The 20,757-nt window shown below is 39.7% G+C and overlaps 1 protein-coding gene across 14 annotated transcripts in view; it reads left to right on the top strand.

Annotated features, from left to right (window-relative positions):
• The first annotated feature begins 6,116 nt into the window (after window positions 1–6,116).
• Window positions 6,117–20,757, top strand: part of MTMR3 (myotubularin related protein 3) — a 132,816-nt gene continuing 118,175 nt past the window's right edge. For 11 of the 14 annotated variants that reach the window (XM_081285705.1, XM_081285707.1, XM_081285698.1 and 8 more), the window contains exon 1: window positions 13,601–13,821. The gene's annotated coding sequence lies outside the window, so the exon portion shown is untranslated. Of the gene's footprint in view, window positions 6,140–13,600; window positions 13,822–14,009; window positions 14,248–20,757 lie in introns of those variants that run through there. The other 3 variants (XM_081285706.1, XM_081285708.1, XM_081285704.1) reach the window with 2 other exon arrangements.

Consider the following 20,757-nt stretch of genomic DNA (forward strand, 5'->3'; position numbering starts at 1 on the left):
ATATAAATGCTTATAGGATCATGGAATAATTAGTGCAATGTTTCCTAGAGTAGGTTCCATATCCCAGAAGTTGCCCAAGAGCAATGTGTCCTTGGCTCAAATGAGTTCTAGAAATTCTACAAATTCTATAACCGTCTCTTAAACATCTTGCAATGTATATCAGTACCTCAAAGCTCTGAGAAGTTTTGCAGCAATTAAAAAAAAAAAAACCTGGCGACTTTGTTAAACTCAACATGTCTCAAATTTATTCAACTGGTAAACTCTTTTTCCATTTATTTTGAGGATAGCTATGCAATATTATGCCTTAGAAACATTTGGGAAACTCTGAAGTCACAGGCCAATCACTTGGGTTTGAAAGCTGGCCCAGTCACTTCTTTGAAAGGAAACAGAGCAAATCATTAGCCTTTCTTAGCCTCATTGGTGGAAAATAGAGATTAGTTTCTAGATATATTACTGATCACCTGGTTCCTGTCTTTAGAGTCACATTTCCTGCAGAGTATTGGACTAAGGATACACAATGACTTTTTTTTTTTTCTCTATAGTTGGACATAATTCTGTAATTTCCCAGAAAGAACAAGGCCTCCACATCATACCCTTTTATATTACATATGCCCTGATATAGGAAGACAGTGTGTCACTTTTTAGAAAATTTGACTTTAAAAAGTGAGGAATTGGGCTGGGGCTGTAGCTTAGTGGCAGAGAGCTTGCCTAGCATGCGTGAGGAACTGGGTTCAATCCTCAGTACCATATAAAAATAAACAAATAAAATAAAGGCACTGTGTCCATCTACAACTACAAAAATATTTTTAAAAAGTGAGGAATTTGGTACCCAGGGAGACTGATGGAAGAAGTGCAATAAAAGGATCCATCAACATTCAGAGACTTGTTGGGACAGGGTTTGTTCCTAGAGGTGCTGATGAAGGAATTTGTGATATGAAAAGAATGTAACCTTATGATATCTCGCATGCTATGATTAACGTAGCATTAAATCATAGAATTTCAATAAATCCTCCTCTGAGAATGTCTCACAGTAAGATGCGTAAAAACACCCATCTCGGTTGGTTCAGGGAATAGGCCAACTTTCTTGTGCTTCTTGGTCATTGCATGTACTGTGCCCTCCACTTGAGTCACCTTTTCCCTTGACTTTTGCCCCCCAAATCCTACCAGTCTCTACATGAATGTTACCTGAACCACCATAAGTCTGGAGTAGGTTTCTTTATATCACTGCTGCCATAAATCCTCTATCTTCTCCATCTGAACCCTTACCTGGGCTTCTGTTGACTTTGTCTTGACAATAAGGCTCTGTCTCAGGAGGGAAGGGACTAGTTTTGTCTTGTTCACTGTTGCATGGGCAGAGCTTATCCTGGTGCTCAAACAAGGGAGTGCTCAATGGATATTTGCAACAAGCAGAGATTGACTGAAGGTGGAAAGTAAAGCTCAGTAGTAGAGTGTTTGCCTACCATGCATGAGACCCTGGCTTCAATCCTCATCACTGCAAAAAGGAAAAAAATAAATAATTGAGGGAGTGTATGTATCTCTTTTGACTCTTGGTTCCCAGACACACTGGGGGAAACTGAGGCAGCTTTGCAGACTTCATAGGGCTGAAAATGGAATCAAGATGCTCTTATATTAGGTGATAGACTCTTCTCATATCTCTCAACCATTTCTTAAATAACTTAATCCCTACCCCCACCCCCACCCCCAGCATAGCTTCCTTGGCCTTATTCTGTTCTTTTTTTTGTCTTCACTGCAAAAGGCTAAGAATGTTTCAGAGAATTATTTTATAACAAATGGGATCTTGTAGTAAAAGAAAATTTGTCTAGCTCTCAAGGGTAGGAGAAATGCAAGTGCCCTTGGACCTTGGATTTAAATGAGCCAGCAAATCCCTGCTAATTCTCTTCCCTTGCTGGGTCCCGTCTGCTTCATATTCAGCAAAGGAGAAAGTCAGCCTGTGTCACCCGTGATTTATGCCCTGCTGTTTGCTTTCTTCCCCTAGAATATTAAACACTCTGAGCAGAGGGGGAAGAAGAGGTAATCTCAGGATGCCTGGCTGGCAGACTGGTGTCTGGGAGCCGGGGGGGGGGGGGGCAGTGGGGAGTGGGGGGGGCAGGATCTCTCTGCTCTGTTGGGAAATGGGAGGAGGTTGAAAAGTTAAAAAAAAAAAGAAAGAAAAAAAAGACCCATAGGGCTTCCACATAAAAGGAACAAGGGAATCTCTGTTTGCCTCAACCTCTGCAAAAACAATTGGTCTCTGAGCCAAGAAACCTGGATGCTCGATTTACTCATTTACTAAGTGCTTGCCTTTGGGCAAGACTCCTTTCTCTGGGCCTCAGTTTCCCTGGCTGTTAGGAAGGCCTGGAGGTTTTGCTCCAGCCTCATGGATCTGGGACTAATTGTCCTTGCATGGAGACATGAAGTGCATTGTAGTGGTTTACTGTGAACTATAATCCTCTTGCAGGGAGGATTTGGAATTCATCTCCACCTCCCACTTGCTGAGTGGCCTTGAGCAAGTTCCTTACTTCTCTGAGCTTCATCTGTACCATTGGACCTTCCAATGGTGCTGGCACTGAGACAACACTCAAGAGTCAGCTATTATTGGGGTGGTTGTTCTTGAAATGATCCCTATCCCTGGGCTTAGTGTACCTCTACCTGAGTTCACTGCTTGAGGCCTGCTCAGTGAGGGCAGGGTGTTCTAGCAAGCACTTGGAAGTTCTGGGCAGAAGGGAAGAGGAGCTATTTTCGGTGGGTTCTGATTCTATTTGTAGCTGGTGAGTTGGCCCAGGCTGCAGGGAGGCTTTGGGCAGAGCAAGCGGGGTGCTGAGAGGGGTGTGTTGTCCTACATTGGGGAGGGAGAGAGGGAAAGGACAGGGAGAAGTCAGGGAGGACAAATGGAAAGGAAGAGAAAGAAGAAAGTGCTACCCTCAGACCCCCTCCCTTCTGATCTCTTTTAGCCAATTTCATTTCCTCTGCCTTTCCTTGGGGAATTTAGAGGGGGCAACGTATCTTTTTAAAGGTGGATTTAGTTAGTAACTTGAAGCAGTCCATCAAGCCTGCTAACCCAGTGTTCCCACCCCTAGAGCACTGATTTTCACAGGCTAAACTGAGAATTGCATTCCCAGTGGAATTGCCGAGTATTTAAAACCTGTAGTGGTTAAACCACCAAACACCAAAGAAGTTTCTCAAAGAGGAAGCACTCTCATTTCCTCACTAGACCCTGGGTGCAGAACCTGCCACCATCCCCAACTCAACAATATGGATAAACAAGTTGTTTAGTCTCTGTGGGCCTCAGTTTCCTCATTTATGAAATGAGATGGGATGCCAAGGAGAAATATTTGGAACTCCTGAGTCCTTTCCAGCTGCAATTCTGTCACTCTGTGATGCAATCATCAAACACGGTAAGGCTTATCCTTTAATCAGAGGATGGTTGGTAGAACTGGGAAGCTCTGGAGAGAGGATGACATCTTACTTTTGTTTTCTGGATGGAAAAAACTGAAGCCCTAAGGGTGAGGTCAGATCAGGCAGTAAGTCAGAAGCTCAGTTGTGTCAGTTAGTGACCCAGGTCTCCTACCTCCTACTTGAGCAGATTTTCCCTGTTACTGGACTGTCAGTTGCCTTTCCCTGGGAGGACCATGGGAATCACATCTAGTAGTGTCACTGTACATTCGTTAACACATTTCATTCCCTCGATCATCTGTTTTATTTTTTGGGGGTACTAGGGATTGGACTTAGGGGCACTTGACCACACTGAGTCACATCCTCAACCTTATTTTGGATCTTATTTAGAGACAGGGTCTCATAAGTTGTTTAGTGCCTTGCCTTTGCTGAGATTGGCTTTGAACTTGCAGTCCTTCTGCCTCAGCCTCTCAAGTCGCTGGAATTACAGGCATGTGCCACTTTACCTGGGGCCAATCAAATATTTTTCAGATGAAAGCCCCCAACACAGTTAGAAATGGTGGCAGGTCTAATTCAAAAGCTCGATCGCTGTTTGAGTGTTTCCTAAAGTCCAGTCATTTGGTACCAGCCTCATGAATTTCGGACACAATCTGCTTTATACTAACATTTAATTCATTTTCCTTTAAATCAATTCATTATTTTATGTAAATACCTTCAGCCTCATCCTCAGCAAAGATATCTGTGATATTAAGTTTGAAGTTATATGTCACATTCCACGACTAAACACTCAAGGTCACTCCAGGTGAACTGAGTTGGCACGAAATAATCACACAGAGACAGAGAAATTCCTTTTTCTTTGGGTCCTTTGACAGCTTTTCTGACCTTAGGGGTCGGTGGAAAGAGAGAGGGAAGCACGTGCTGAAACCTTTTATTGGGAAGAAGCCATTCAAATGAGGCAAGGGGTTGGATTACAATAACTGAGGTTATATGCCACCTTGCCTGTCTTCCCTTATAGTTTATAATAGGTGAGTGTAGCTCAACCTCTGTGGGTGACACCTACACCTGAAGACCCGCCTTGCTATCCAAGCTGGGACAACCCCCAAGTCACCACAAAATGTAGTGATTGGTCAGAGCCTTGTGCTTCAGGACTGGAAGGTGTGGTCATTCAGAGCAGCTCTCCACAGTTACATTTTTGTAAATATATGTTAAATATAGCTATTTAAAAATTTAAAAATCCCTATGTTGATTAAAAATAACTTGACTGTTAGAAAACTTGAATGACTATTCTACAGTAGTGGTTCTCAAACTTGTTGGTTTCTTTAAAATTATTGAAGACCCTAAAGAACTTTTGTTTATCAGTTATATCAATGGATATTATCTTGGTAGGAATTAAAAGGCAATATTAAATAGTTTATTAAATTTACAAAGCAAAAATGTTTAGCATACTATTTTTAATTAACTGCTTGGTTCATTTCTATAACACCTTCCCCTTACAATATTATTATGTGGTACTGGGATGGAACTGAGGACCTCATGCATACTAAGCTAGTACTATTCCATTGAGCTACATTCCCAGTCCTGTTTATTTTTTTATTTTGAGACAGGGTCTCAATAAGTTTTATGGGGTGCTGAGGATTGAACCCAGTACCTATATTTCTTTCTGTGCCTGGTTTATTTCACTAAGCATAACCTTGCAGTTCTTCTGAATAACTGGGATCACGGGTATGTGCCACAATGCCTGTCTTCCCTTACAATATTATTATTATTGTTATTTTTTGCTATGTTGGGGATCCAACCCAAGGCCCTGGAGCTTACCAGGCAAATGCTCTACCACTGAACCACATCCAGCCCTAGAATATTATAATATTGTCTTTGAATGCGTTTTCATATAGTTTTATATTTTTTGTTTTTAATTGATAAATAAAAACTCTGGTGCACCACATGATAGTTTGATATAGATTATGGAATTGCTACATCAAACTGTGTTTAACATATGCAATTAGCTCACATGCTTATCTTTGTGGTAAGAACACTTAAAACTTACTTTCTTACACAATATATTGTTACAATATAGCATACAATGTACTATACACAATATAGTATGCTGTATAACTGAAGTCATGGTAACGTACATTAGACTGCTTGAACTTATTTCTCCTATATAATTGATATTTTAAATCACTGGCCAATAGTTTCTCTATCCTCTCACCCCCAGCCCCTGATAACCACCATTTTACTCTGTTTCTATGAGTTTTACTTTTTTTAGATTCCACATGTAAATGAGTTCTTGCTGTATTTTTTTCTGTGCCTGGCTTATTTCACTTAGCATAATGTCCTCTGACTTCATTCATGTCATCACAAGTAACAGGATTTCCTTCTTTTTTAAGGCTGAATAATATTCCATTGTGTATATATACAAGATTTTCTTTATTCATTCATCCACTGTTGGGCACTTCAATTGACTCCATGTCATGGCTATTGTGAATAATGTCACACAAATCTAAGATTGTAGATATCTGTTGTATATGGATTTTATTTCCTTTGGATATATACCCATTAGTGGGATTGTTGGTAGTTCTATTTTTATCTTTATTTATTTATTTTTGGTTCCCAGGGGTGGCCTACCACTGAGCTACATCCTCACCCCTTTTTATATTTTATTTTGAGACAGGGTCTTGATAAGTTGCTGAGGTTGACTCTGAGCTAGCAATCCTCCTTCCCCAGGATCCTGTCACTGAAATTACAGGTAGGTGCCAGGATTGTGCAGCTTTGTCTTTTTGTTTTTGCTTGTGTTGCCTGTGTTTTTTTGCAGGGTCATATCTAAAAATCATTGCCAGACAAATGTCATGGAGGTTTTGCCCTATGTTTTTGTAAGAAGTTTTAGTTTTAGGACTTACATTTAATTCTTTAATCCATTTTGAGATTTTTTTTGATATGATATGAGTTGAGGGTCTAATTTAATTCTTCTTCAAATGGATATCCAGTTTTCCTAGCACCATTTACTGAAAAGACTTTCCTTTTCCCATTGTTTTCTTGCCATCAATGGTCTGTAAATATATGAATTTGTCTGTGGGATTTCTATTCTGCTCCATTAGTCTGTGTGTTTTTTATGCTGTCCAGGCATAGATCTATTTTGACTACTATAGCTTTGTAGTAAATTTTGAAAATAAGTAGTGTGATGCTTTGTTCTCTTTGCTGGAGATTGCTTTAACTCTTTGGGGTCTTTTGTGGTTCCATACAAATTTCAGCATTAAAAATTATTTTTTACTGCTGAGTGCAATGGCACACACCTGTAATCCCAGCAGCTAATGAGGCTGAGACAGAAGGATTGCTGGTTTGAGGCCAATAGCAGCAACTAAGCAAGGCCCTAAGCAACTTAGTGAGACCCTGTCTCAAACTCTAAAAAAAAGGGCTTGAGATGTGGTTCAGTGGCTAAGCACCCCTGGGTTTAATCCCTGACACCCAAAACAAAACAAATACCTAGTTTGTTGAGATTTTTTTTGTTATGAAAATATGCTGAATTTTTTTTAAGGACATATGTTGTATGTTTCTTCTTTTTTAACCTTTATTTATTTATTTTTATGGGGTGCTAAGGATCGAACCCAGTACCTCACACATGCTAGGCAGGTGTTCAGCCACTGAGCTACAGCAGCCTCCGTGCTAAATTTTTTTGAAATGCCTTTTCTGCATCTATTGAGATGTTTATATGACTTTTGTTGTTCATTCTGTTAATGTGGTGTATGACATTTATTGATTTGCATATGTTGAAACATACTTGCATCCCAATGATTCATGTCACTTAGTCATGATGAATGATCCTTTTCATGTGCTGCTGTGTTCAGTAGGCTAATATTTTGTTTAAAATACCATTATTAAGGGCTGGGGTTATAGCTCAGTGGTAGAGTGCTAGCCTAGCAGTGTGAGGCACTGGGTTTGATCCTTAGCACCACATAAAAATAAATAAATAAAAGATATTGTGTCCATCTACAACTAAAAAAAATTTTAAAAAATTTAAAAACATTTTTGGGCTGGGGGCATAGCTCAGAGATAGAGTGCTTACCTAGCATGCTCAAGGCCCTGGGTTCTGCATTATAAAAAAAAAAAATTAAAAATAGCCAGGCATGGTGGAGCATGCTTATAATCCCAGCGACTCAGGGACCTGAGGCAGGAGGATCACAAGTTTAAAGCCCTCTCAGCAATTTAGGGAAGACCTAAGCAATTTAGAGAGACTCTGTCTCAAAATAAAAAATAAGCCAGGCTCAGTGGTGCATACCAGAGACGTAATACCAGTGGCTCAGGAAGCAGAGGCAGAAGAATCACAAGTTTAAAGTCAGCTTCCATAACTGAGTGAGTCCCTAGGTAACTTAGCAAGATCCTGTCTCAAAATAAAAAATAAAAAAGGCTGGGGTTGTGGCTTAATGGTTAAGCACCCCTGGGTTCAATCCCTGGAAACAAAACAAAACAAACAGAATTAAATAAAAGTAACATTATAGATCCATGGCTTAATATAAATAACATATTTTCACATAAAATAACTATGTTTTCAGAAAAAAATTGAGAAGAATTGCTTTGTTTTACCCATTTGTTCTCATGGGGTTTTTTTCCTTCCTTTTTTTTTTTTTTTTTTTTTTTGGCATTGCTGTGTATTGAACCCAGGACTTTTCACAAGCTAGGCAAGCACTCAACCACTGAGCTACATCCCCAGCTCTATATGTTTATAAGACTCATTAAAAAACTGCATTATCATATCTGCTTCTGCATTTAGTTTGTAGCAATTTACTTTGGTTAAAGTAGGTGAAGAAAAAATTCAGTTACATGTGGTGGTGCATCCCTGTAATCCCAGCAATTCAGGAGGCTGAGGTAGGAGGATTGCAAATTCAAGGCCATTCTCAGCAATTTAGGGAGGCCTGAAGGAATTTAGTGAGACCCTGTCTCAAAATAGAAAATAAAAAGGCTGGGGATGTAGCTCAGTGGTAAATTGTTCCTGGGTTAAATCCCAGTGCCAAAAAGAAAGAAAAAAGAAAAAAAATCAAGTCTCATACAAATCAGGTAATCGTGAATATTCTCTCGTGATATTATACCAATATTTGACAGATTTTTTATTTCAGTTGGATAAATCCTATCAATCAATTTTTAGTACTCAGTTGCACTAAAAATTTATTGGCCTATCTTACATTTGGAATGGATCTTTTATTCATGCAGGGTTTGATAACATCATGACTTGGTCATGTGGAAAATATTTGTTCACTGGGTTATTTAGCCCTTCTGAATGTTGGCACATATCATTATTTGATATCAAAAATTTATTTTTGCTAATATCACTACTCATCTAGACTTTATAAATCAGTGAGAGTCATGGTAGGACATTCAGTTTTTCCAAAATTAAAATTAAACTTGAATTTTGAAGTGACAAACTTACTTCCTTTTCTCATTTTTGAGAAATTATCTGTCAAATACCCAACCTGAATAACTGTTGTTTTCCCTCTACTGGGCATTGACTCTCTCACTGAGTCATATCCCAAGCCTTTTTTATTGTGAGACACTTTTGCTCACAATAAAAGGCTAACCTTGAACTTGCAGTCCTCCTGCTTCAGCTACCTGACTTGCTGGGATTATAGGTATGTGCCACTGCACCTGGCTTGAATAATTATAGTTTGCATATTGACCATTCTTTCAAGTAAAAATAGAGTTCCCTGAAGGAACTCTAGCTCAAACAGTTGCACAAGTGTTTCTTCTTGAGACAACTATCTACTTCTGCACACAGCAAAAGTGCTTTATGCATAGAATATAACTGCTTAATGGAGCATAGTTTTTTATTTTGAAGTGTTGAAAATGTTTTGGAATGGGATAGAGGTGTTGGTTGCATAATACTGTGACTGTATTAAATGCCAATGATTTATTTGCCTTAAAATGGTTAATTTTCTGTTATGTGAATTTCAACTCAATAAAGAAATTGACCAAAATGCTTTGTATGTAATTTTCATTTCATTCCACACAATAGTAAAAAGACATGTATTCAAAGGTCTAGAATTAATAAAATTATGTATTTTTTTAACTACTTTATAAAGTACATTCTTTTTTTTTTTTAAAGAGAGAGAGAGGAGAGAGAGAGAGAGAATTTTTAATATTTATTTTTTAGTTCTCGGCGGACACAACATCTTTGTTAGTATGTGGTGCTGAGGATCGAACCCGGGCCGCACGCATGGGAGGCGAGCGCGCTACCGCTTGAGCCACATCCCCAGCCCATAAAGTACATTCTTAAGTGAAACTGACATTCTGTTTACTATATGCATGCTGGTGAAGAATACAATGGCTACTAGTACATATTGTACCATCACTTTGATTTGTGATAACCTTCCAGAAATTTTACCACCACTGCTTTTGCATCATTACTACAAATGTCAACATGGTAAAAAGGCAAATAATTTATTAGTATTATTATGAAGACAGTTTTGATCCATGTAGACCCCTGAAAGGGTTTCAGGGATCCTTAAGGACATGTGGTCTACAGAATCACTCCTGTAACACTGAATTGGAGCTGCACTGACCCACCCTAGCAGTAGACAGGTAATGTTATTTTGAATCACAGAGATATTATTTAATTCTCGTTTCTGTCTTCCCCAAACAAGTTGTTCTTTCATATCTGAAAGCCATAGTTACCCCTGTTTACTAGCTGAGTTGGAGGTGCAGGATATGTTGCAGCATTGAAGGAGTCTGGGGATAAGCCATACAAAGTGCTCACTTTTAGCATTAAGCAGAAGGAGCTAAGGTTGGGACATATGCATTTTGGGGGGCTGAGTGACCTCTGCCTTCCAGTGGCATTGCATGACTCTGTTCTCCATCAATCATCTTTCCATCTAAGACTACTTCAAAGATTCCTGGAGTAGCTGGAAGAACGTTTTTCAGCTTTGAATATAGTGGCCGGGGGTGGGAGTGGAGTAGGGGGGAGGTGAGGCTGAAAGGATATTAATAGGAGGAGAGGAAGGTCAGATGGGTAACAGAGCCCTTCACATGAGAATGAGGCAATGAGAAGATGCCCTCACTGAACATGGGTGGGCTCCCCCTCCACCTTTTCTTTTTTTGATATCAGGAATTGAACTCAACCACTGAGCCATATCCCCAGCCCTTTTTTTATTTTATTGGAGACAGGGTCTCACTGAGTTGCTTAGAGCCTTGCTAAATTGCTGAACTTGAGGTCCTCCTGTCTCTGCCTCCTGAACTGGGATTACAGGCATGTGTCACCGGACCCAGCATCCCCTCTTTTCTTAACTCATGGTATACAGTGCTTTGTCTTCAAACAGAGTCAAATAGATCCTCTCTGCTGGTTTAGCTTTTTCATAGGGTACAAAATGTTTTAAATTCGTTACCTCAAAGAACCCGTATATACTTCTTTGAGATAAGCAAGATAGTTCTAACAACTGCATAGGGTGATGAGGAAACTGAGGTGTATGAAAAGGGAAATGAGGTTCCCTCCCATTCTTCTAATGTTGATGATTGAACCCAGGGCCTGGTGTGTGCTGAGTATGCATACTACCACTGAGTTTTACCCATAACTCCCCTGAAATGAGTTTTCAAGGCCATGCAAGCAGTTTTCTTTTTCTTAGAGAAAATTTACTAATGTCCGTTTTAAAGGTGAGCAGGTGGACCACAGTGGGGATGAAGCCTTGTATTTGCAGTCAAATTGCTTAGGTTTAAGTCCAGACCTTTACATGGAAAGTGCTTGCATTTCTGCAGGGCACATTGAAAGGTTCAATCCATGCTAGTTTTTGTGGGAAATAGCAGGCCAAATACTATGTTTTCATGGGTACAGAGAGATTGCTCCAAATGTTCTAAAAACTGGTTGAAGATTCAGTTGAGATTTCCTTAGCCCAGATTAAAAGGTAAGTACAGCTATAGTCTGTCTTTTTAAACAGAGGTGAAAGTGACATGCCAACACTTTTGCTTCAAGTGGATTTCTGAGAGCTCTGAGATTGGCTGAGTGGATTTTCACTGCCTATTGGCTGAACACTTTGTTCTGAGTCACCTCTTGGGGAGCTAGCTAGCCTAAGGATGGGCTGCCCTGATGTCAGGTGCTGCCTTCATTCTAATCAGTGGCTCCTTACCTGTGGAAGTCTATCCTAAAGCCTGTGAGCAAAGGGCTAGGCAGGGAATTTCTGCCTACAGGGGACTTGGTGACTGAGGGGAAACTTAGAAATGGGAGAAATATGTGGGAAAAGACTTTGTTGTTGTTGTTTTTAAGTAATTCATCTATTCTATGTACTATTTCTTTTTCCATTAAGAAAAAGAAAGATGGGCTGGGGTTATGGCTCTGTGGTAGAGTGCTTGCCTAGCATGTGTAAGGCACTGGATTTCATTCTCAGCACCATATATAAATAAATGAATAAAATAAAAGTTCAACATCTGAAAACATTAAAAAAAGATAAAAAAAGAAAAAGAAAGGCTATATTCTTTTTTTTTTTTAGAGAGAGTGAGAGAGGGAGAGAGAGAAAGAGAGAGAGAAAATTTTAATATTTATTTATTTTTTTTAGTTATCGGCGGACACAACATCTTTGTTTGTATGTGGTGCTGAGAATCGAACCCGGGCCGCACCCATGCCAGGCGAGCGCGCTACCGCTTGAGCCACATCCCCAGCCCCAAGGCTATATTCTTATACAGAAAGGAAAAAGCAGAACAGCAACATATAAGTAAAAGCTCAGGGTGTGATCCTGGGGGAAAACACACATACAACACACACGCGCGCTCACACACACACACACACACACACACAGTTCAAGCAGGAGATGACTTTAAGGACCAACAAGGGGACACTATTGGACCACAAATTTAGTTCTAGGCTGTCTGGAAGCCAAGATGAAAACAGACACACAAGTGGGGGGCATTAATACTAGTTATCAGAAAGGAGGAAGTCACCAGTTTCTGAGAGTAAACCATTTTTCCTAATTTTGAACGGTAATGTTAATTTCTTACTTTTGTATTTGTACTGGGGATTGAACCCAGGGCACTTAGCTACTGTGCCACATCCCCAGCTCCCCGCCCCAACTTTTTTTTTAAATTGCTCAGAGCCTTGCTAAGTTGCTGAGGCTGGTTTTGAACTCCTGATCCTTCTGCTTCAGCCTTGCAAGCCACTGGGATTACAGGTGTGCACTACCATGCCTGGCTTTTACTTGAAATTTTATTTTAGGTGACCATGTCATGTAGTGGATGGTACAACTGAGTGAGTGAGGGCAGTTTTTGTCGTTAATTGGGTTTGGGTTTGAATTTTGTTTTAATAAACACAACCTATTCTAGTTTTCACTTTTTTCATCCATAAAATAGAGACAACAGCATCTACCTATAGTAGTTGTGAAGATTCAATTAGATGAATTGTATAAATAAATGTTATCCTTTAGTTGTGAAATCCAACTGTCTACTACTTGCACAATTCTAGGTGCTGGAGATATAGTGATAAACAAGACAAGTTCTTTATCTTCAAGTGCTCTTACATTCTAGTAGGGTAGAAGACGATAAGCATTGAAAAATAATTTCAGAAAGTACTGTGGAAATAATGCAACAAATACATTTGACTTATTCTCCAGTCATCCCCACCCCCTCACCCTCCCCCCCCCAAAAAAAATCAAAGGCATAATGTTAAAATGCATTTGAGAGGAGTTGAATCTGTTAGGACATGAGGTAATATAGTTTTGGAATGTGTAATTCTTTTGCAGGGTAAGTTCCAGTTTTTTTTTTTTTTTTTTTTTTTTTGCATTTGCTTTTGTTGAAAACTCATGTCTTTTCTACTGTGCTTTTGACCAGGAGCTGAGGTTGAGGCAGTTTGATTGTATTCTAACCACACCATATTTACAAGCATTATAGTAAATTAGTTTTATCCTGACTATGCCTGCAGGTAAAAGATACCATTATTCTGTAGAGTGAGCAGAAGGATTACCTAGGTCTATAGAGTCAGGAAAAGATGCCTCCTAAAAACCTGTAGGTCCACATTTGATTTTCTTCTGATTTGTCATCGTTCTACCTTTGCCCTTGTCCCATCAGTCTAACTCTTTCTCGGCTGGGCTTCTCTAGGAGTCTCCCAAGTAGCCGGCATTACGCGCGTCTACAGCCCCTGCTCACTTCAAGGGGCGGGTCAGAGGCCTAGGCCACGCCCCGTACGACCCGTGGTGGCCCGCCCCTTTACTCCTCAACCGAGCGCTAGAGCCTACGCACGCGCTCCTGCTCGCGTCCCGGCTCAGCATCGGGAGCGCGCTCTGTGTGGCCGCTGCCGCCATGTTGTTGTGGTTGTGAGAAGGCGGTGGCAGGCGGCGGCGGCAGCGGTGCAGCCGGACTAGACTCCTGCGGCCCAGGCGCTGCCCCCCCGCCAGCCCTGGCTGGGAGCCTCGTGGGGGTGGCGGAGGAGGCCGTGCCGTGCCGAGCCTCGCCATGTCTTGCTCCCTGGTAAGAAGCCCACCCCCGGTCTTCTCGGGTGGTGAGAAGGAGCTGGAGGAGGGGCCGGCCTCGGCCGTGGCGCTGTGGCTGTCACCCTCTGAGGAGGCGTCGGCCTGCGGGGTTCTGGGGATGGTGTGCAGGGCCCAGGGAGAGGCGGTCTGGGTGGCTGCCGCCGCCAGGGGGAGGCGCGGGGAGTGGGAGAGCGACCCGGCTCGCCCCAGACCCTAGGCTCGAGGGAGGCGGGGTCCTGGGCCGTGGCGGCCTTCCCGGTCCAGGCGAGGACGAGCTCGTGGAGCTCCTGGAGTGGGGCGCTGCCATTGGGGCCCGGCGAAATGCCGGCCGAACCCCGGGAGGTGGGTGTGCGCCCCTCCTCCCGCCCTGGCTTTGTGGAGACTGTGTGCAGAGGCCGGAGGTCGGGGGCCTTAGGAGCCCCAGGCGAGCAGTGCGGGCCCGGGCCTTGTGGGAAGGAGGAGTGGCCCCCTGACTGCAGCAGGGCATCCTCCTGACCTGGTAGTACTTGGGTGGGAAGGATACTTCGGGGGCGGTTGAGGAGCTCCAGAAACACTGGCCAGACAGCTCCACAAAAGATTACAGTGTTATTTCTTGGGGAGAAATTGTGCTGGATGTTTGCATCTCAGGACCCATAAGATGATATTGTTGGTTGTACTTTGGGCTGGAAACCTTATCTTAAAATTATGGGGTAGATTTTATGGTCACTTTAATGGGTTCTCTGAAGTTTGATAATCTTGTGAGTTTTGCACATGGGCTACTGTTAGATATTGATGTTCTGGTGTCGTCTCCAGACTCAGGGCTAAATTCTTACTGTTTGACGTCCACTTTGTTTTCTGACATACTTATTTTCATGTTAAAAATTAAGTGCACATATTCTAGTTGAGGTTCAGTTTAGTTTCTCCTAGCGTGAACAGTGATTCCTTTAGAGGCTATGGTTGAATTCCAGGAGATTTTTTATTTTTATTTTTTTAATGTAAAATGTTTGTGATTTGTCCATGGAGAAGTGAGGGGCACCTTTTCCTTTTAGATTCAGGGTCGTTTCCATAGGGCAAAAGACATGTTCTTTTTGCTTGGAGACTAAGTAAGTTGTGTTGGTAGCCTTCCCTTCTAGGGTCTATGACTTGGATAGGTAGGAAATTTACAGAATGACCGAATAAATTGGTTGCCTGCGAAGGCTTCTTTCAAGTGACCCAGAGCAATTTGAATGACCAGCAACCAGGGTGGTGTAGCCTCACTTGTACTTAATGGCAAACCATGGAAGAACTTGTTGGCCAGGTTCTTTAGTTCAGTGGCTACCTAGAAGTATTGTGGACTGTCTTACATGCTGCTTGCAGGGACTTATGCAGTACCTGGTGAATTAAAATCTGAGCATGGGGCTTGGGAACCTGTCATTACAAAGCTCACTGAATGATTCAGGTCATCCAGGTATGTGAACTGCCTTAGGTTGGGTTTTCTACAGAATTCCTGTTAATTAACTGACTTCTGAGAGAGCCCTTTTAATTGTGTATAGATCTCTTTAAGAATTTGAGAGGTTGGGAAGAAGAGAATGCATGAGAAACTGGAAATTGCAAATTGAACATCTCTTAAAATACAGTAGATTTATGTAGGGAAAGTAGGTTTGTTGCCAAGAAGTATTGGTTCACAAGTCATTAGGAATACATTTAATTAAATTAGATGCTTCTTAACTGGAGGCATATCTAGAGATAGAGAATCCAGAGCAAAGAAGCTAAGTTTGCTTCTGGCTCATAGAAGCGTTTATTGAAATTGCTTTCTGCCATCCTAACATCATGTTTGCTTCTAAACCATCTGACTCAGGTTTCTGGTAAAGTGAAGGGCGGAATGGGTGTGTTAGTAGTTATTGGAGACCAGGACTGTGAATTAGGAAGGTTTACTGTGCTTCAGGAAGTTTTTGAAATTTGCCCCAGGCTGTAAAGGGTGGTAAAGTCAGTTAAAATCTGTTTAAGTCCTGGTTAACATCTTCTGTGGTAAAGTGGAATCCCAAGTTACTAAAGGAAGTATTCAAAGGGGGTGCCGTGAGGTTGTTATAAGTTTGAGAGAGGTGGAAGTGTTCTTATAGTTGTGTAGTGGAAGAGTTTGGTAAATTTCCTGTCAGAAATATTTTTAGAGAGATGCACTTAGTTGTTCACTTCCAGAGTCAGAGATGGTATCTGTTTTGTTCCTTGGTGTCCCTAGTACTTAGCAGTTCTTGGCATATTTTATGTCCTCACATATTTTTTGAGTAAATATATAGTGTAGGTATGGGAAAAAATAGCTATGGTGGTTGATAGCATTAGTTATTAAAAGCTACTTGATATCTTGCATTGGATTAAAGAACCTGTTTTTAGTCCTTGTTGTTTGTAACTTTTGGTGTTCCTTCAAAGGATTATGTTTCCATCCTGTCTCCTGGCTTTTGTTTTATGGTACTGGGGATTGAACCCTGGGGTAGTCTACCACTGAGCTATGTCCCCAGCCCTTTTTATTTTGAGATAGGGTCTAGCTAAGTTGCCCAAGCTGGCTTTGAACTTGTGATCCTTCTGCCTCAGTTTCTTTTTGTCTTCTGTTTTTGAGTCTTTGGGTGTTCTATGTTTTTTAGGTGTAAATGACTTTAAAAAAAAAGCAATTTTATTAAATGCAGCAGTAGTGTGAACTCATAGGAAACTCTGGATTGGCAGTCAGATTTAAATTCTAATTCAATTTGTGTCATTAATTGCTATTGGGAATGTCACTTAACTTCTTTGGGCTTCAGTTTCCTCATCTATGCAATTAAGGGCCTAGACTCATTGACTAGCCTGATTCTGCACATCTTTAATAATTTCTAGTTTGGTATTCATCTCATGTAGGTAATCTTTCATTTTAAAGAAACAAACTGTATTTGTCTTGAGTTTTGCTTTTAACCTGCAGATTTTATACATTGTCCAAAAGTGTTCTGGAAATTGAGTGCATGTTGTAAGTATTAGAGACAACATGCTTATGCTGTTGTAATTCATTTAGTGTTGAAATCAGAGTGGTTTCAAATAGGGAACTTCATAATTTGGTGTGAAGTCATAAGAATGGTTTGGGAGAAGTTTGTGCAATTTATGTGGTGAGTTGTTTCTTACAGACCACCCAGTTCTGTATTTTCTTTTTTTTTTTTTTTTTTTTTTTTTTTTTCTGTTGACATTTTTTTTTTTAATTATTTGATTGTTGGTTGTTCAAAACATTACATAGTTCTTATTATACCATATTTCACAGATTGATTCAAGTGGGTTATGAACTCCCATTTTTACCCCGTATACAGATTGCTGTGTCACATCAGTTACATTTCCATTGATTTACAAATTGCTTTTCTAGTGACTGATGTATTCTGCTGTCTATCCCATTCTCCACTGTCCCCTCACCCCTCCCCTCCCCTCCCCTCCCCTACTCTCTCTCCATCCCCTCTACTATAAATCGTTTCTTCCACTTATATAATTTTTCTCCTACTCCTCCTTTCCTCTTATATGTAATTGTGTATAACCCTGAGGCTCACCTTCCAGTTCCATGCAATTTCCCTTAACTCTCACTTTCCCTCCCGCCTATCATCCCTGTTTAATGTTATTCTTCTTCTCCAGCTCTTCGTCTCTACCCTGTCCTTGGTTACTCCCCTTATATCAAAGAAGACATTTGACATTTGTTTTTTAAGGATTGGCTAGCTTCACTTAGCATAATCTGCTCTAATGCCATCCATTTCCCTCCAAATTCTATGATTTTGTCATTTCTTATTGCAGAGTAATACTCCATTGTGTATAAATGCCACATTTTTTTAATCCATTCATCTATTGAAGGGCTTCTAGGTTGGTTCCACAATCTTGCTATCGTGAATTGTGCTGCTATGCAGTTCTGTATTTTCTATGGTGAATTTATATATAAATTTATAATTGGTAAAACATCAGTTTAAGACAAAGTATGGTATCACATTTGTATTGAATTGAACTAGGACTCTTGGTAATTTTAGAGGCTACCAAAGTTATTAGCTTGTCATTGCTAATTTTAATCTTAATTTTGTGATACTAATACTGGTATCATACTTTCGTCTTCACTTTTGTACTGTGTCCAGAAACTTAATATACCTTTTAAGTTCGTATTTATATCAGATATTCAGATGAAAACTGTTTTAGCATGACAGTGGGTTCATCAATATGCCTTGGGTTCAAGTCTAGGTTGGGCTCCTTACTAGGCCTTCTGTTTCTGGAATGCCACATAACCCCTTTGAGCTCCAGTTCCCTCATTAGTAAAAGGAGAAAGAGCAACCTCTCTGCTTGTTTTGCAGGTTGTCAGTGAAGATCGAATGGAATGGTGTGTATGAAAAGCAATCTAAATATGTAGGAGGATGATATTAGAATCCTATTTTATTTTCTTGGAAGTGTTGAGTTGTGAAGCAGTAGTAAATGTGGTATATGTTGTTAAGTGCAGAATTTCCTAATGCCATTGATAGGGCAACAGAAACAGTTTCGGCTTCTGTGCTCTGTAGACACCTTTCAGCACTTGCAACTGCTAATAGAAATAGTCAGTGTTGCAGAGACTTTAGGGGTATCTGGGATATCTCATACATTTGCTACATTTCACCCATTTTTTTATGTTGGAGCTGTGATAGAAAGTGTTTGGGGTAAGGAGTTCAGCACTTTTTATGTAGTTTTAGAACTGTGTTGTCTAAATGACAGGTGGCAGTGTCATAGAGTAATGACATCATTGTGGTTATTTAGTGAGATCCTGTCTCAAAAAAAAAATAAATAAATAAAAGTGGGGGAGCTGGGATATAGGTCAGTGGTAGGGTACTTGCCTACATGTGTGGAGCCCTGGGTTTAATTCCTAATACCTCCATAAAAAAATTTTTTTTTCTTATTTTTGGGTGGTAAAACTTTGAAAGCATGGTACCTTGGCAGTGCAGATGGAATGACTGTAAAATAATAAGACAAAACAAATGAAGTCAGAAGAAAATTGTAAGGTTGAGTTATATTAAATCTATTCTGTTAGTGATGAAATATCTCATAGTTCTAAGTTGTTGATTTAGAACAACTTTATAAACAAAGTTAGCACATAAAATTATGCTAGTATGGGGCTGTGGCTGTGGCTTATGGTGGAGGGCTTGCGTAGCATGTGGGAGGCACTGGGTTCGATTCTCAGCACCATGTATAAATAAAGGTCCATTGACAACTAAACAATATTTTTTAAAAATTATGCTAATATTCCTAAACACTTTTCCCCTTAAGATGGAGTATTGTTAACTTCAGAGGTATCGTCTTGGTGCTCTTGCAGAGCAGCATCTTGGATATGTCTAGGTTTAGATTTATTATGTACCTGTTTAAGTCTTTACACAGTGTTCAGAATGATTCTATTGTAAGATTTTCTGATTTTATTTCTCTAAGGTTCAAATCTAATTTATTAACTAAAGTATTGTAATTTAGTTGCAGAAGAGGTGAAAGTTCATTTAGTTCTCTGCATTGTTAATAGATTGATAATCTGACAAAATATGAAGAAATTATAAGTGTATATATCTTAACTTTTAAATTAAGTATTGAGAAATCCCTACTTAATTGGAAAGAATTGGTATTAAGACATGATGATTAGCTTGAAAATAAGATTGTTCTTTTTTTGTTCCTTGCCTATTATTTTTCTGTAAGGTATACCAAATATTAATTGTTAAGTATTTATACTGATTCCACAAACCACATTGGAAAGAAGACTGTTTTTAATTTTGGAAGTGATACAGGGGTTTTAACTTGATTTTATTTTAAATTTAAAAATGAAATTATTTCTGATTATGAAACCTATCATATGTATTCACTATAAAAAAACCCCACAAGAAACCAAAAAACAACAGTTGAGATAACACAGGAGAAAAAAGTAGAGATGGCTAATTCCACCATTAATATTTGGTGTTTTAATTTTTTCTTATTCATTATCTATTGAAGTTTTTTTTTTTTTTTAAAGAACTGTTTTACCAGGTGTGGTGGTGCTTACCTGTAATTCATTGACTCCAGAGGCTGAGGCAGGAGGGTCAAAAGTTCAAGGTCAGCCTCATCAAATTAGTAGGGCCCTAAGCTACTTAGTGAGACCCTGTCTCAGAATAAAAAATAAAAAGGACTGGGGATGTAGCTCAGTGGTAAAGCACCGGTCTGTTCAATCCTCAGTGCAAAACAAAAACAAAACAACACAATTTTCTTTGTGATATTAATGTGATATACCTTCAATGGGTAGTGCTTTGTAATATGGAAACATTATATTTTTGTTATGGATGCATTATAGTTTATAGCAATGTCTGGACATTGCCAACTTTTTTTTTTTTCTTAAAACAGTGTTGTGATAAATGTGTTTGGACATTTTTATATGATTGTGGTATTTTTTAAACCTTTTTAGTTGTAGATGGATACGCAATACCTTTATTGATTTATTTTTATGTGGTGCCGAGTATTAAACCCAGTGTCTCACATGTGCTCTACCACTGAGCTAGGACCCCAGCCCAATTGTGGATTATTTTTTTCTTTTTAAGGATAAATATTTAAAAGTGGACTTAGTTCAGATGGTATATGGATTTCTTTTTTTCTTTTTCTTTCTTTCTTTTTTTTTTAACTGGTGAATAATCCTAGAGCCTTGCATACGTTAATAAGCAGACATTGTTAATGAACTGCACCCCAGTCTCTGGTATGTGTGTTTTAAATTTGTGTACACTCAGAATACCCTATAGATGTGATGTCTATTTTAAAATCCCACAAATAGCATATTAGTACCCAATTCCATATATTCTTTCTAGTGATTTACCATCTTTAGTTTCTTGTTGGGAGTTTAAAATAGTTTGGATTAGTTTTCCTGTTGTTTTTTTCGGCATCAGGACTTACTCTACAGTTAATTCTTCTATCTGCCCCCTCCACAAAGTTTAAGTAACAAAGGAGTACTTAAGATCAGTGATCTCCAAAC

The sequence above is a fragment of the Spermophilus citellus genome (genome assembly GCF_964194105.1).
Source record: "Spermophilus citellus genome assembly, chromosome: 3".
In the NCBI taxonomy this organism is placed as follows: Eukaryota; Metazoa; Chordata; class Mammalia; order Rodentia; family Sciuridae; genus Spermophilus; species Spermophilus citellus.